Genomic DNA, 15,118 nt, shown 5'->3' with positions numbered 1-15,118 from the left:
GGGGTAACAATAAGAGACCAGACCAGAAAGCGACACACATGCTTCCTTGTCCTAAGGTTTTGCTTTGCAGTTTGCGTTAAGCAGTGCTCTAAGACAGAACATTTCAGACTGAGACAAAAACCCGATGAAAGCAACTAAAAAACAGGCTTTCTGCAGTCAAGGCAAAATCCCAAGGAGAACTTCTTAAGGCACACAAAGCAGCAGAGGGTAGAGACACAGACAAGCCAAATAGCGTGAGTCAAGTTGTCTTGACATGAATTTCAGGATCAGAGGTGTTTTCATGTTTAATCCAGCAACCAGGGACCTCCTAATCAACCCACTTACTCTCTGGGAGGTTCATGATCTGCAGGGTTCTGGAAATTATCAAAGATCTGTAAGAGTAAAACAGAAAGTACACAAGAGATAGGTGACCTCTTAAATGCTTAATGCGTGTTTGTGTCATTTAGTTGTATCTGACTCTTTGTGACGCTTTGGCCTGTATCCCACAAGGCTCTTCTATCCATGCAATTTCTCAGGCAAGAACACTGGAGAGGGTTGCCATTTCCTCCTCCTGGGGATCTTCCAGACCCAGGGATCAAACTCATATCTCTTGCATCTTCTGCATTGACAGGCAGATTCTTTACCTGCTGAGCCATCGGAGCTTCCCTGAATATTTAGAGTATGTCTTTATTCAGGGGAAAAGGGGGAATATAAGTTCAAAGCCATGTTTGTGCTACTATGACCAGGGGCATCATCCTATTCTACTAAGGTACAAGCTTTCCAATGGCCTTTCAGCCAGAAGGACTTGGTCTGCTTTCCTGATGAATTGTATCTGCTGCAGCAAGACTGATTTCTGTGACCACTGTCCCTGTTTGCAAAAAAAAAACAACAAAAAAAAACAAAAAACAGTTTCTTGTCTCTGAAGTTTGGTTTCATCCCCAGAGTTAAGATGTCACAGAATTAGCATATCCATCAATGCTGCCGAGCACTTATTCATAGAATGGTTTCAGATGTAAGTTACAGTGGATTTCTATGCTTTTGAGCCCCAGCCTTCCTCGTGAGTAAAATCATCCAATTTTGGAGGTTGAAAAGAACTGTTTGAATTTTTTATACACATTCTCTTTCAGCTACCACTGAATTATAGGCCTTTTGTGGCAATGAAAGCCACTCAGGTTTCTACCTATCACTTAAATATCTTCTGAAGATTTCTAATCAGTTTAAATGATTCTCTCAATCAAACACTAAAAACTCAGCTTTCCCCTGGATGGACTCAGTCGTGGTTTAATTGAGAACTGGTCCTCCCTAGATCTATCCTGATGACATATTCGACAGTATTTCCTCTCTAAAGGATTTAAAAGATCCTAGAGCCTGGATGTGAAGTTAAATTGTAGACAATTTTAAAGGACATGGCTAGAGGCAATTTGGTGATTTTTGCTGTTGAGTTTTCAATTGTGCTTACTGCCTAGTCATCCCAATTGATCACTTTATAATTAATCATGAAGCCAGGCTAAAAGATCAAATCGATAGACCTTGACCAAATTGGGTACACTGAGGGAATTTAACTCTGCTTTAACTTTGTTGTTTTTTTTTTAATGTTTATTTTATATTGAAGTAGTTTCAAGTGTACAGCAAAGTTATATTATACATATTATATTCAGTTATAAATATACATGTATCTATTCTTTTTCAAATTCTTTTCTCCTTTAGATTATTACAGAATATTGCTTTAACTTTGTCCTGAGGACAACTTCACGGTACTACTCACCAAGTAGATACTAATAAAGATTTGATGTGGATGATGCTGATGGAACTGACTCATTGGAAAAGACCCTGATGCTGGGAAAGATTGAAGGCAAGAGGAGAAAGGGATGACAGAGGATGAGATGGTTGGATGGTATCATTGACTCGATGCACCTGAGTTTGAGCAAGTTTTGGGAATGGGTGATTGACAGGGAAGCCTGGTGTGCTGCAGTCCAGGGGGTTACAACTGAGCGACTGAACAGAACTGAACTGGTGTTCATGGCTATCATTGTAAAAGTAGAAAAATAACGAACAGCAAATGAATTTTAAGACAGGCTAACATAGTCTGCCTTTCAAAATAAGAGGATAAATTTTCTTGTCTCTGAAGTTTGGATTCACCCCCAAAGTTAAGATGCCACCAAATTAGCATAACTTTACATCAGCCCTGCTGAACACTTTCTCACAGTATGATTTTAGATGTAAGTTACAGTGGATTTCCAACATGGTGAGTCGTGTGATCTGTCACATTAATCTAGGAGCCAGGTGCCTAAACTTTCTCTGGGAGAACGTATTTACAGAGTTTTTGCTGAAGAAGTCATAAAGAACATATGTGGGAGACGGTAGTCATTTAAGTTAGTGGATGATAGCTATTATGAGCTTTTTTTAAATATTAAAAACACCTACACTGATGGGTTCATATTTTGGGTGAAAGAAATTATTTTCAAACCTCATTTTCTCTAATCAAATAGTTGTTTGTTATGGAAACATGGCAAGCTGTCAAATAGTGGAACATCTTTTTCTAATCCTGACGTATTAGTTTAATTTTCCCCTTCAAGATATGCAGCAAAAATATCCATAGAAGCTATAATTGGCTAAGGAATGAGACAGTCACTTCTGGCAAAAGAGGTGAAATAGGTTGACTGTTGAAATGTGAAACCCTGTTTTCCATTGTTAGCTCATGTCCCTCCTGCTCACCCCTGTGCACGGGTGAGGTTAAGCAGCAGCTGCATAGTAAGAAGCACCATGGTCCTATGAGCTTATGTTTACTGTGTAAACTTGGGAAAAGGACTTTATTTCTCTAAGTATCAGTTTCCTCATCTGCAGACTGAGAATAATACCACCTCCCTTGTTGAACTTTGTTAAAAAAAAAATTCAATATAGTATATGAAACTATACTGGCCCCTGGTGGAAAATAGACACTCAATAAATGGTAGTGATTGTTATGAGTTGCTATTTTCTGGGCAATAACAATTTACTTAATTTGAATTGCACAGCAAAATAGCCCTACCCTCTCTCCCAGAATATGACTACATTTATTTCATGGTCAAAATATTAAACGTCAATTTTAAGCCCAGAGTAAAATTTTATAGCCAGTTATCAGCTCTAGAAAATGGAGGTAGATAATGAAAATGCTGACAGATCTTGTGATGTTTTCAGGAATGTAATGGCTTCTTAAGGAACCGGAGTTGCAAGGTAAGCTGTTTACTCTTTTCTGCTAAGGAGGCAATTATGCAGGCCAGTTGGAGAAGTTTATAATATGATTAAACAGTCCAACATTAAATCAAATGGTGATTGAATCCCCAAGAGACTGTTAACCTTCATAGTGCATTTGAGTTACTTAACTGTATTTTCAGATGTCTTTGCTCTGGACAATGGGAAAGAAAATGCCAATATTTTTAAGACAGTGTTAAAATAAAAATGGATTGATGGGAAAATGACTTTAAAGAACATATCCTAATTTTAATATACAATAAATCAGAGAAGTTTCTCCTCTTTTCATTTTTAAAAGTTTTCAAAATGACTACAATCTAGATAACTGGTCTAGACAATCTATTGAATATTTGTTCCTGTTACTTTGCATCAGATTTATGTTTAATACATTGCAAACCAATTTGTGCTAATACATGTAGCTAACAAAGGTTACATTTTAAATCTGTGTAATATTTCAATTTGCAATTTATTTCTAATAAACTAGTTAGTAGTAATTTTACAGACACTAAATTTTATTAAATATATTGCAGAAGAAGATTCTGTGTATTAGCTTTAGAAGATAAAATGCTGGTAAATACTTACCAATCTGTAAATAATGTGAGTTTATATTTAACAATGGAATGATTTATTCACTCTCATTGTGTCTGCTCAAAATGAAAATCTACAGTCTTCCATCTACTGATGTGCATTAAAAATAAATAGTAACCTCTCAATCAGTGAATTGACACTGATTTTTTAAAAAATAAAATTATAAGGGAAAGCACATTCTACTCGAAAACAGATCAGTTCAAACAATATAAGAATTATTTGGAATTGAGTAAATCATGTAGCCTCACTAAGCCTCTTCGTGAGTGTAAACTGGAAGTTAAATAGGTTAAATAAAACAAAGTTGGGTGAGATTTCAAGTTTTACAATAATGTTCACTGGACATTTGATGACACAGTTGTATTTTTAAAAACAAAATAGCTCTAAGAAGAGTAAGAGGATGTTTATTTAATAGGTAACATAAGGAAGTGGTTAAAAGCATGGAGCACTCTATTACCAGGTACAAATCTCTGCTTTTTCCTAACCGGCTTTGTGATAACTGGTAGGTTGTTAGACTCCTCTGGGCCTGGCTTATACCCATGTGTAAAATGGGAAATAAATAATACCACTTGTCTGTTTTAAGACTTGAGGGGATTAATATATGTCTTCAAACTGTGCCTGGAAAAAGTACTGAATTGCTAGATGTATATATATATATTTGAAAGCCTGTTTCTCATGGGGCCATTTTCCAAAAATTTCAGATAGATGTTCATAATGAAAACTCACATTCACTTTATTCTGTAGTAGGTATGATAAGAAGAGTATTATATATTTTTACATCAAATCTCACTGTATTATGAAAAATGAACTCATAATTGGTAGACATTAGATTAATGTTCCCCAAAATTTGATAGCATATATCAAAATTATGTGGATGACTTGTTAAAATACAGATGCTGAGCTTCACCACCAGAGATTCCTATTCTAGATCTGGGGTGAGGTCTAAGAGTTTGCATTTTCACAAGCTCCCTAGTGATGTTGACGTGTTCCTTTGGGGACCACACTTCGAGAATCATTGCTCAAGTGGATAATTTGGAAAAGGAACCACTTGAACATGGAATGTGTATATATAATAGAATGTATATTTAGAATATGTGTGTGTGTGTGATCTACTTACAGAAAGAAAGAAATTCCACTAATGCAGTTTGTGCTAACACTTGACTAGTTAGTTGTCTAGGATGGCTGCTCACATATACCAAAAAAAAAAAAGTATTCAAATGACTTGGGTTCTACTTTTTAGGAAGTCCCTGTTGGTCTGGAAACATCTTTAAGCACATCCAGCTAGGGAAAATGCTCGGTCTTTCTGTAGCAGAAGATAGCGAACAGAGAACAGGTGGGAAAATGATGAAGACAGTCACTGATGTATTAGCAACTTGCACTGACAAGCTAATCATATTGCACCTCAAAGCTAAGCAGGGTCCAGCCAAGTCTCCCCACCTCCAGGCCCTGGGACCAAGGGAGTGTCATCTAAGCCGTGTTTTAGGAAGATTAATTTTGTGGTAGAAGAGAAAACAATAGATATTAATGTAGGCTGGCAAGAAGCTATGATCATGGAACTCATGTGAATGCTGGAAGGAATAAAGAGAGGGAAAGAGAGGGAGGCATCTAAAGGAAGCATTTTATTTGTTTTATAACAATTTGACTCTAAACCAACATAGCATGGCTTCAAGGGTAGCCTTTTTTGTCATCCTGCATCAACCTGGAAGCAAAAGTCCTCACTGGTCTTCATGTCTCAAATAAAAACTACTTTACCAGTGATTAGGTTCAACCAAGATTTCATGTTTCACTCTCTTTGTCAGTTTCTCCCCCCTCTCTCAACCTTCCAAGACCTTTCTTCTTTTTTCTTCACTCTCTCAGCCACACCATCTCCTGTGAAACTTGTGGGTAAAAGGATACAGAGCCAAGGTAAATATTCTGGTACTGTTATATTTCACTGACCTGTTTTGTTTGCTCTTATCTGACCAGCAGAGAATAAGCATGTATTATAATATGGAACCAGGTTCCCAGATGGTGCTGGTGGTAAAGAACCTGCCTGCCAGTGCAGGGGATATAAGAGATGCAGGTTTGATCCCTGGATTGGGAAAATCGCCTGGAGGAGGACGTGGCAACCGACTCCAGTATTCTTGCCTGGAGAATCCCATGTACAGAGGAGCCTGGTGGGCTACAGTCCATAGGGTTGCAAAGACTTGGACTAATGGAACAAGAGAGGATAGAAATGAAGAGAAAGAATGATATTTTAAGAGTGCCCTCTCCAGGCCATATTGCAATTGCTTATCCTTTATCATCTTATTTAGAAAGATGAAGGCAAAGGTCTATGAGCAGAGGTGAAAGGATAAATTCTGGGGCTGGAGATGGAGAAGAAAAAAAAAAAAAAAACAAATCTGGAATATAGTAAGGAGAGAGGAAAAGTGCCGACAGGGATACTTATGGTTACCAACCTCATCACTTGGTCAATCTGGCAGAGAATGTAATGAAGTCAAGGAGAACCCAAGGTCACTAATCACTTTATCCAGCCATTCCGGCTGTTGCTAAAATGGTACACGCAGTTCCATTATGTAATATCATTGTATGCACATTATTTCTGTGGAACACAGCAAGTCAAATGTGAAACGACGCAGTTGCATTGATTCTTTCATTTACAAGAGCTAAGATGCATTGAGTAATGTATTACATGTTTGGCACTGAGATGCTCTTGTTACCAATAAACACTATGAAGACAAAGTGTAAAAACAAGCATTTAAAAGCAGAAAGGTAGGAGGAAGTCACTAGATCACAAAGCTCTACATATTGGATTTCAGGAAATACCAAAGCTAGTGCATCCATAGATATTTAGCATCTAATTAGAAGATTCTAGTCGCCCTAAATTTGGGAAATCATTTTATAATGAGCACAGCACCTAGGATCCATCTATGTACCATGAGACAATGTCTAAATGACAAAGCTGTCTGCAAATGTCTCCTTCATTTTTGTGTGAGGTATTTTTAGGGGTGAATCTCCATGACACAGTAATGACAGCTGATATCTTGGTGGTTGCAGGAGCCTTCAGCATGTTGATACCAAATCCATTTTAATGCTTCACGAAATGCAGCATTTAAAGAAACACAGTCCAACAAAATGTGTGCATTATTTTTGCCACATGTATTTTCAAAGAGAAAATAATGAGAATTTGAAAAATATTATCTTACTCATTATTAAGGGGATATTCAATTTTTATACTATTATAAATACATCTGAGTTGCTACTTTTTTTTTTTCTTTTTAGTCTTAATTATAAACTGACATCCCAGAGATGCTTAGATCCATAGAGAAAAGAGTGATGAAATGAATCTTCTATTCAGATGGAACTTTTTAAATGTGATACTTTTTTTCTGAGTGGTAAAGAAAGAGATTTAAATAAGAGGGAGGGTAGTATTCTATCTGGAGAGGGGACTGATATGACAAATGTCTGCAACTTCACTGGAAGTTACAGAAATAGTAGCTAAAATTTTAACAGGCTTTGGATGGTTAGCGCACAGGCAAGGACAGTATTGAAAACACCATCATTGGTCTGGGGGGCCTTGCTTCTGCAGCACAACCAACCGTACTCCTGGGCAGGACAGACTCCTTACTCGGCCTCTGCCTCTAGTTCAGAAGCAGAGACAGTGAGAGAGGAAGAATAAAAAGTTTAGTCCCTATATGATTTTGTGGACTAGAAAGAATGTAAACTCTATTCCAACTATGAGCTTTTGTTATTCAAATATCCTCTTCTGCAAAACCGCAGAAATTAGGAGGAAAATTATCTTATGCAGAAATGGGAATTTGACAAATTAGTTATCGGCACCCTAGAACAACCAGGGTGCCTTTTCTGGTGTGGCAAATGAACTGCTATTGCAAACAGGGATATTCACTTCTGGCATATTAAACACAATAAAATGCATGCTAAAAGTGATAGTCAAATATACCTGATGGGGTAGTATTCTTCAGTGAAAATCTGAATCCATTAGACTGGCCTAAGAACTGCCATTCAGAATATCATTCCTGTTGAAAAATATCTTTTGAATTTCAAACAGTTGATTTGCAGATGAGCTTCTGGTACAGTCACAAACTGGGGCCCAAATTTTCCAGAACTGTACAAAGGAGTGGTAAGATATCATTACTTGAATACATCAGAGTTTGATGAGACAGTAGCCATGCATCCAGAGATAATCTGAAAGAGTCCAGCACTTGCTTAGTCATTTACCTACATTCCATATCAGCTCTCTTTAACTTTATCCATATCAAGGCCTCTCTCAAGTGCTTATTGATACTCTTATCTGGTCTGCTTAATTAAGCACACTATTGACAAAACCTGGATCTTTATTTAATCTAGCCTGGTAGAAGTCAGAACCACTCTTTCAATTACTGATGAAACTCAGCCAAAGCAAAAGATAAACCTTGGGGTGACAAGTCAGCTAAGTTAGTATTTTGACATATATTATATGGCAGATGCTGTCCTAAGCCCAGAACAAATATTGTCTATTTAATCCTTCAAATAACCCTATGAGATGAGTATTATTTTTTATCCCCAGTTAACAGATGTGGAAACAGAGGCCAAAGTTTCCAAAGCTAAAAGCAGAACCAAGATTTAGATCCAGGAATTTCATTTCAAGGGCTTGCTCTTAATGACTCTCTTGTGTTGATAGCCACTTACATCTGTCTGAGAGGTGATGCATTCATTCTAATCAAATGGATTTTGCAGCAGAGTTGATTATCAGTAGGGAAAACCAAAAATTACTGTCTTTTCTCCCTTAAATGATAATAAATTGTTTTTCATGGATTGATGACTTTAACATGTTTTATTATTTCTCAATCCATTTAAGAGTTTGGCATTAGTTAGTCATTGATTGACTCAAAACTAATATATATATTATATAGAAATACTTATGTGTGTGTGTATCATATTAGCTTTTTAGGAGAGGTATTTCCTATCAAGATGATTAATGATAACAAAGTCATCTTTTTTTAGTTTTAATTTTTCTTATTGTATGTGCTTACTTATCAAGAATAATTCATTCCATGTAATTCACTGGATTACTACCTAGAACATTCAACATGCATATGACCCAGGGACTGAACGTGCATCTCTTGCACCTCCTGTATTGCAAGCAGATTCTTTACCACTGAGCCACCAGGGAAGCCCATTAGAAATATCCTCTAAGATTAATTTTAGAATGACATATACTTCTGAAAACATGCACATTGATAAAAGGCTAAAATATAATTCCAGTTCCATAAGCACTAACTGAAAGGAAACTAACAACTTTTTGAGTCAAGTCTTGTTCTATGTTCTTTACATTCATCTTTTCATTTAACTTTTCTATGACAGCAAGAACTAGTAACATTCCATCTGACAGGTGAGGAAACTGAGATTTGGGGCGGTTAATAAAGTAGTCTGTTATCAGATGGCTGGCTGATGATTGAACTGGGATTTAAAACTAAGTATGTGGACTCTAGAGCCTTAGGTCTTAAACATTGCACAACACTTGTTCTCTGCAGTCATAAATTATAAACTATATTTTCTTTGATATCTAATTTCTTTGAAGCTTTTCTTCCTTTGGGTCTGCATACTAACCAGTTGTACTACATATTTTGTGACTACAAATTAGGAGAAATGTTCAGATTTTCATCAATGGTATCTTTTTTAAAAGCAAAGTCGGAAATTGAAACTTTAATCAGAAATCTTCCAGCAAACAAAAGCCCAGGTCCAGACGGCTTCACAGCTGAATTCTACCAAAATTTTAGAGAAGAGCTAACACCTAACCTGCTCAAACTCTTCCAGAAAATTGCAGAGGAAGGTAAACTTCCAAACTCATTCTATGAGGCAACCATCACCCTAATACCAAAACCTGACAAAGATCCCACAAAAAAAGAAACCTACAGGCCAATATCACTGATGAACATAGATGCAAAAATCCTCAACAAAATTCTAGCAATCAGAATCCAACAACACATTAAAAAGATCATACACCATGACCAAGTGGGCTTTATCCCAGGGATGCAAGGATTCTTCAATATCCACAAATCAATCAATGTAATACACCACATTAACAAATTGAAAACTAAAAACCATATGATTATCTCAATAGATGCAGAGAAAGCCTTTGACAAAATTCAACATCCATTTATGATCAAAACTCTCCAGAAAGCAGGAATAGAAGGAACATACCTCAACACAATAAAAGCTATATATGACAAACCCACAGCAAACATTATCCTCAAGGGTGAAAAATTGAAAGCATTTCCTCTAAAGTCAGGAACAAGACAAGGGTGCCCACTTTCACCATTACTATTCAACATAGTTTTGGAAGTTTTGGCCACAGCAATCAGAGCAGAAAAAGAAATAAAAGGAATCCAAATTGGAAAAGAAGTAAAACTCTCACTGTTTGCAGATGACATGATCCTCTACATAGAAAACCCTAAAGACTCCACCAGAAAATTAATAGAACTAATCAATGACTATAGTAAAGTTGCAGGATATAAAATCCACACACAGAAATCCCTTGCATTCCTATACACTAATAATGAGAAAATAGAAAGAGAAATTAAGGAAACAATTCCATTCACCATTGCAACGAAAAGAATCAAATACTTAGGAATATATCTACCTAAAGAAACTAAAGACCTATATATAGAAAACTATAAAACACTGGTGAAAGAAATCAAAGAGGACACTAATAGATGGAGAAATATACCATGTTCATGGATTGGAAGAATCAGTATAGTGAAAATGAATATACTACCCAAAGCAATTTATATATTCAATGCAATCCCTATCAAGCTACCAACGGTATTCTTCACAGAGCTAGAACAAATAATTTCACAATTTGTATGGAAATACAAAAACCTCAAATAGCCAAAGCTATCTTGAGAAAGAAGAATGGAACTGGAGGAATCAACCTACCTGACTTCAGGCTCTACTACAAAGCCACAGTCATCAAGACAGTATGGTACTGGCACAAAGACAGAAATATAGATCAATGGAACAAAATAGAAAGCCCAGAAATAAATCCACGCACATATGGACACCTTATCTTTGACAAAGGAGGCAAGAATATATGATGGATTAAAGACAATCTCTTTAACAAGTGGTGCTGGGAAAACTGGTCAACCACTTGTAAAAGAATGAAACTAGAGCCACTTTCTAACACCATACACAAAAATAAGCTCAAAATGGATTAAAGATCTAAACGTAAGACCAGAAACTATAAACTCCTAGAGGAGAACATAGGCAAACACTCTCCGACATACATCACAGCAGGATCCTCTATTACCCACCTCCCAGAATATTGGAAATAAAAGCAAAAATAAACAAATGGGACCTAATTAAACTTAAAAGCTTCTGCACAACAAAGAAAACTATAAGCAAGGTGAAAAGACAGCATTCAGAATGCGAGAAAATAATAGCAAATGAAGCAACAGACAAACAACTAATCTCAAAAATATACAAGCAACTCCTACAGCTCAACTCCAGAAAAATAAATGACCCAATCAAAAAATGGGCCAAAGAACTAAATAGACATTTCTCCAAAGAAGACATACAGATGGCTAACAAACACATGAAAAGATGCTCAACATCACTCATTATCAGAGAAATGCAAATCAAAACCACTATGAGGTACCATTTCACTCCAGTCAGAATGGCTGTGATCCAAAAGTCTACAAGTAATAAATGCTGGAGAGGGTGTGGAGAAAAGGGAAGCCTCTTACACTGTTGGTGGGAATGCAAACTAGTACAGCCACTATGGAGAACAGTGTGGAGATTCCTTTAAAAACTGGAAATAGAACTGCCTATGATCCAGCAATCCCACTGCTGGGCATACACACTGAGGAAACCAGAAGGGAAAGAGACACGTGTACCCCAGTGTTCATCACAGCACTGTTTATAATAGCCAGGACATGGAAGCAACCTAGATGTCCATCAGCAGATGAATGGATAAGAAAGCTTTGGTACATATACACAGTGGAGTATTACTCAGCCATTGAAAAAAATACATTTGAATCAGTTCTAATGAGGTGGATGAAACTGGAGCCTATTATATAGAGTGAAGTAAGCCAGAAAGAAAACACCAATACAGTATACTAACGCATATATATGGAATTTAGAAAGATGGTAACAATAACCCTGTATACGAGACAGCAAAAGAGACACTGATGTATAGAACAGTCTTTTGGACTCTGTGGGAGAGGGAGAGTGTGGGATGATTTGGGAGAGTGGCATTGAAATATGTATAATATCCTATATGGAACGAGTCGCCAGTCCAGGTTTGATGCACGATACTGGATGCTTGGGGTTGGTGCACTGGGACAACCCAGAGGGATGGTATGGGGAGGGAGGAGGGAGGAGGGTTCAAGATGGGGAACACATGTATACCTGTGGCAGATTCATTTTGATATATGGCAAAACCAATACAATATTGTAAAGTTAAATAAAATAAAATTAAAAATAAATAAATAAATAAAAGCAGTAAAAAAAAGCAAAGTTGGAAAAAAATTGATTTTTGTAATGTTTGTTGAGCATATTTTTATCTTTAACATGTTATGCTGAAGAATGTAGGGTTTTCAAAGAGGTTCATCATGAATCCTTCCTGGATGATACTATTTTATATGTTGATGTTTCTAAATGAGAATGGAGTGGAAGAGAGGTGGCCTGAGAGAGATAAAAACTTATAATAAGCATTTTTTAACCTTGTATTGGACACTCTTCCAAACTTCTTCCTGACAATATGATATTTCTATCTCCAGTTCAAAAGTGATACAAATATTTTTACTGGAAAGAACAGAGTGTTTAAAAGTTACCTTCATCTTCATTGGATCTTTCCTCCTTAGATGTGAGTGAGCGAACGTAACATGAGGATTCCTCCCACTTCCTTTAATAGGCTAATGGTGAATAGGGTGATACACAGCGGGAAAGAGGCTAAGAGGAATCTTCTCAGGCCTGTTTGTGGTCTAGATGTAATCTATAAGCACAGCATGTGTTCCTGGGCTCATGGACTGTTCAGTCTACAACATCAAGGAAATAACACACATGGGATTTGAAATTACAAATTCAAGCAAAGCTGCCCTCCTGAGTGCATTCTGAATCAATTTCTCCTGGGAACTAGAGAAAGTTTACATGTATTCAGGGACCTAAAGAAAATCAGTCCTGAATAGTCACTGGAAGGACTGATGCTGAAGCTAAAACTCCAATACTTTGGCCCCCTGATGTGAAGAACTGACTCACTGGAAAAGATCCTGATGCTGAAAAAGATTGAAGGCGGGAGGAGAAGGGAACAACAGAAGATGAGATGGTTGGATGCCATCACCAACTTGATGCACATGAGTTTGGGAAAACTCCAGGAGTTGGTGGTCGACAGGGATGCCTGGTGTGCTGCAGTCCGTGGGTAGCAAAGAGTCAGACACAACTGAGTAACTGAACTGAACTGAACTGATTCAGGGGCCATGGCTAGGTTGCTTTCTGTTTGAGCAGTAACTGAGTTATAGTATCTCAAGTTTTTAAAGCCTTTTTAAAGTGAGTGGAACAAGGTTACTAAAAAGTCCTCATTGGATCCTCATAATAATCCCTGCAAATAAAAGATTTTTTATTTTACCAATGGGAGAAAAACTGATACTCTCTAGGAAACTGAAGATGTTAATACAAAAACATAGTGTGTGCTAAACACAGATGTGTTAAATTAACAATAAAAGATGTTCAGGCTGACCTCTATGAATGTGGTTGCTATGAGGGGAGAGGAGAAATACAGGATAGAGTTTGACTAAGTAAGCAAGCTGGAAAATCACTTGATAGACCAGTCAAGGGGGGTGTTATTCCAGTGTAGCAATTCATGCAGTTAATCAAAGATGCAAATCAAACATGAAAATATTATGTTACTATTGAATTAATAAAACTATATTGAAAATTAATGAAATATGCTTTCATCTATATGTCCCTGTCTATCAGGTTTTAGTTTGTTTCTGATTCAAAAGCAGGTGTTAGAAGTAGTTCTGGATACTGTTCAGAGTATTACAGTCTTCATGATCCCCAATCCTGCAAAATCACCCTGTGAAAGTTGTTCAGAAAATACCTAATTACCACTTGACATGTTCATAAGACCATGATAAAATCAATACATTTTCTTCACAGAAAGCAGGCTTTTACTGGAGTCTGAATTCCATTTCTTCTCTCATTTTTAATTTAAAAAGTGAACAGAGAACAGATTTTCTATTTGAATGTTGAGAGGAAATGCCTGAAAATTTACTACGTCTTCAGGGCTAACTTTTAAAAGTTCTTTATATTTAAAATGGCTTTGAATGAACAATTTTTAGTTGGTGGAATTTAATAACTGAAGCAATTGAACATTATCTAAAGTACCTGTGATTTTTACAAACAAAAGCCAAAAGGAAAGAAATAGGCTTTAATATAATTATACTTGCATGTGGAATCAACAGTATAATTAAGTATTTCAGTTACTAGAGAAGTGATTTCAATTATGTACCATCAAACATTGGGTGTTGTATTAAAATACAAATAATTCTTACTTTAAAATATATGATGAATTCTACTTTCTTATGTTAATAAGAATAAATATCCGGTGTGGCAAATAGTGTAAGATAAAAATGTTTTACAGATTCTTTGGTGTCATGTTATGGTCTTAATGCAACATGATGAAACTTGTGCCTTGACCAACACTGTAGTCTTTGAAACATACCATGTCTGGATAAAATATGCTTCATTCTGAAACAGATTGATATAAAAATGCATGCATACTATAAAAGAACAAAGACAAACTGTTTTCTAAAACATTAACTTTCTTATATTCACACATTTGGATATTGGTGAAAATAAACATTGAAAGCAATCTAACAAGCTGCCCAGACCTGCACAGTCCTTTTGTGTTCTAGGGGAGTGACAGATGTCAGACTGAAGAGTGAGTAACCCCCTTTCGAAGACATATTTACAAAGCCAGTGTTGCCAGAATTTTTATGTACTCTCTCATTGATCAAACCAAAAGTAAAATAAAATTTAAAAACAAAATATGTAGCTGTTCTTACTTTTCTAATACATGCCATCTTGTCACACAATATCTGTTTGCTTCTTCAATCTGTTAGTATGATTGAATCAATTCTCTTGAGCCTCAAAACACAAAACATATAATTTGGTTCAAATCTGTAAACTTATTCATTAGCATTTCCACAGTCTACCTATAAAGCTCAAAGTAATCATGCTCTTAAAGTAAGTTACGTTTGGCTTGATTTTAGTAGATACAACTGACTTTCCCAATTAAATTTGCATGTAGATACTTCACCGGTATTTGATGCTCAAATTTAAA

This window comes from Bubalus bubalis, chromosome 13 (assembly GCF_019923935.1).
Source record: "Bubalus bubalis isolate 160015118507 breed Murrah chromosome 13, NDDB_SH_1, whole genome shotgun sequence".
NCBI lineage: Eukaryota > Metazoa > Chordata > Mammalia > Artiodactyla > Bovidae > Bubalus > Bubalus bubalis.
The sequence above is the reverse complement of the archived record's forward strand: the minus strand, read 5'-3'. Positions refer to the sequence as shown.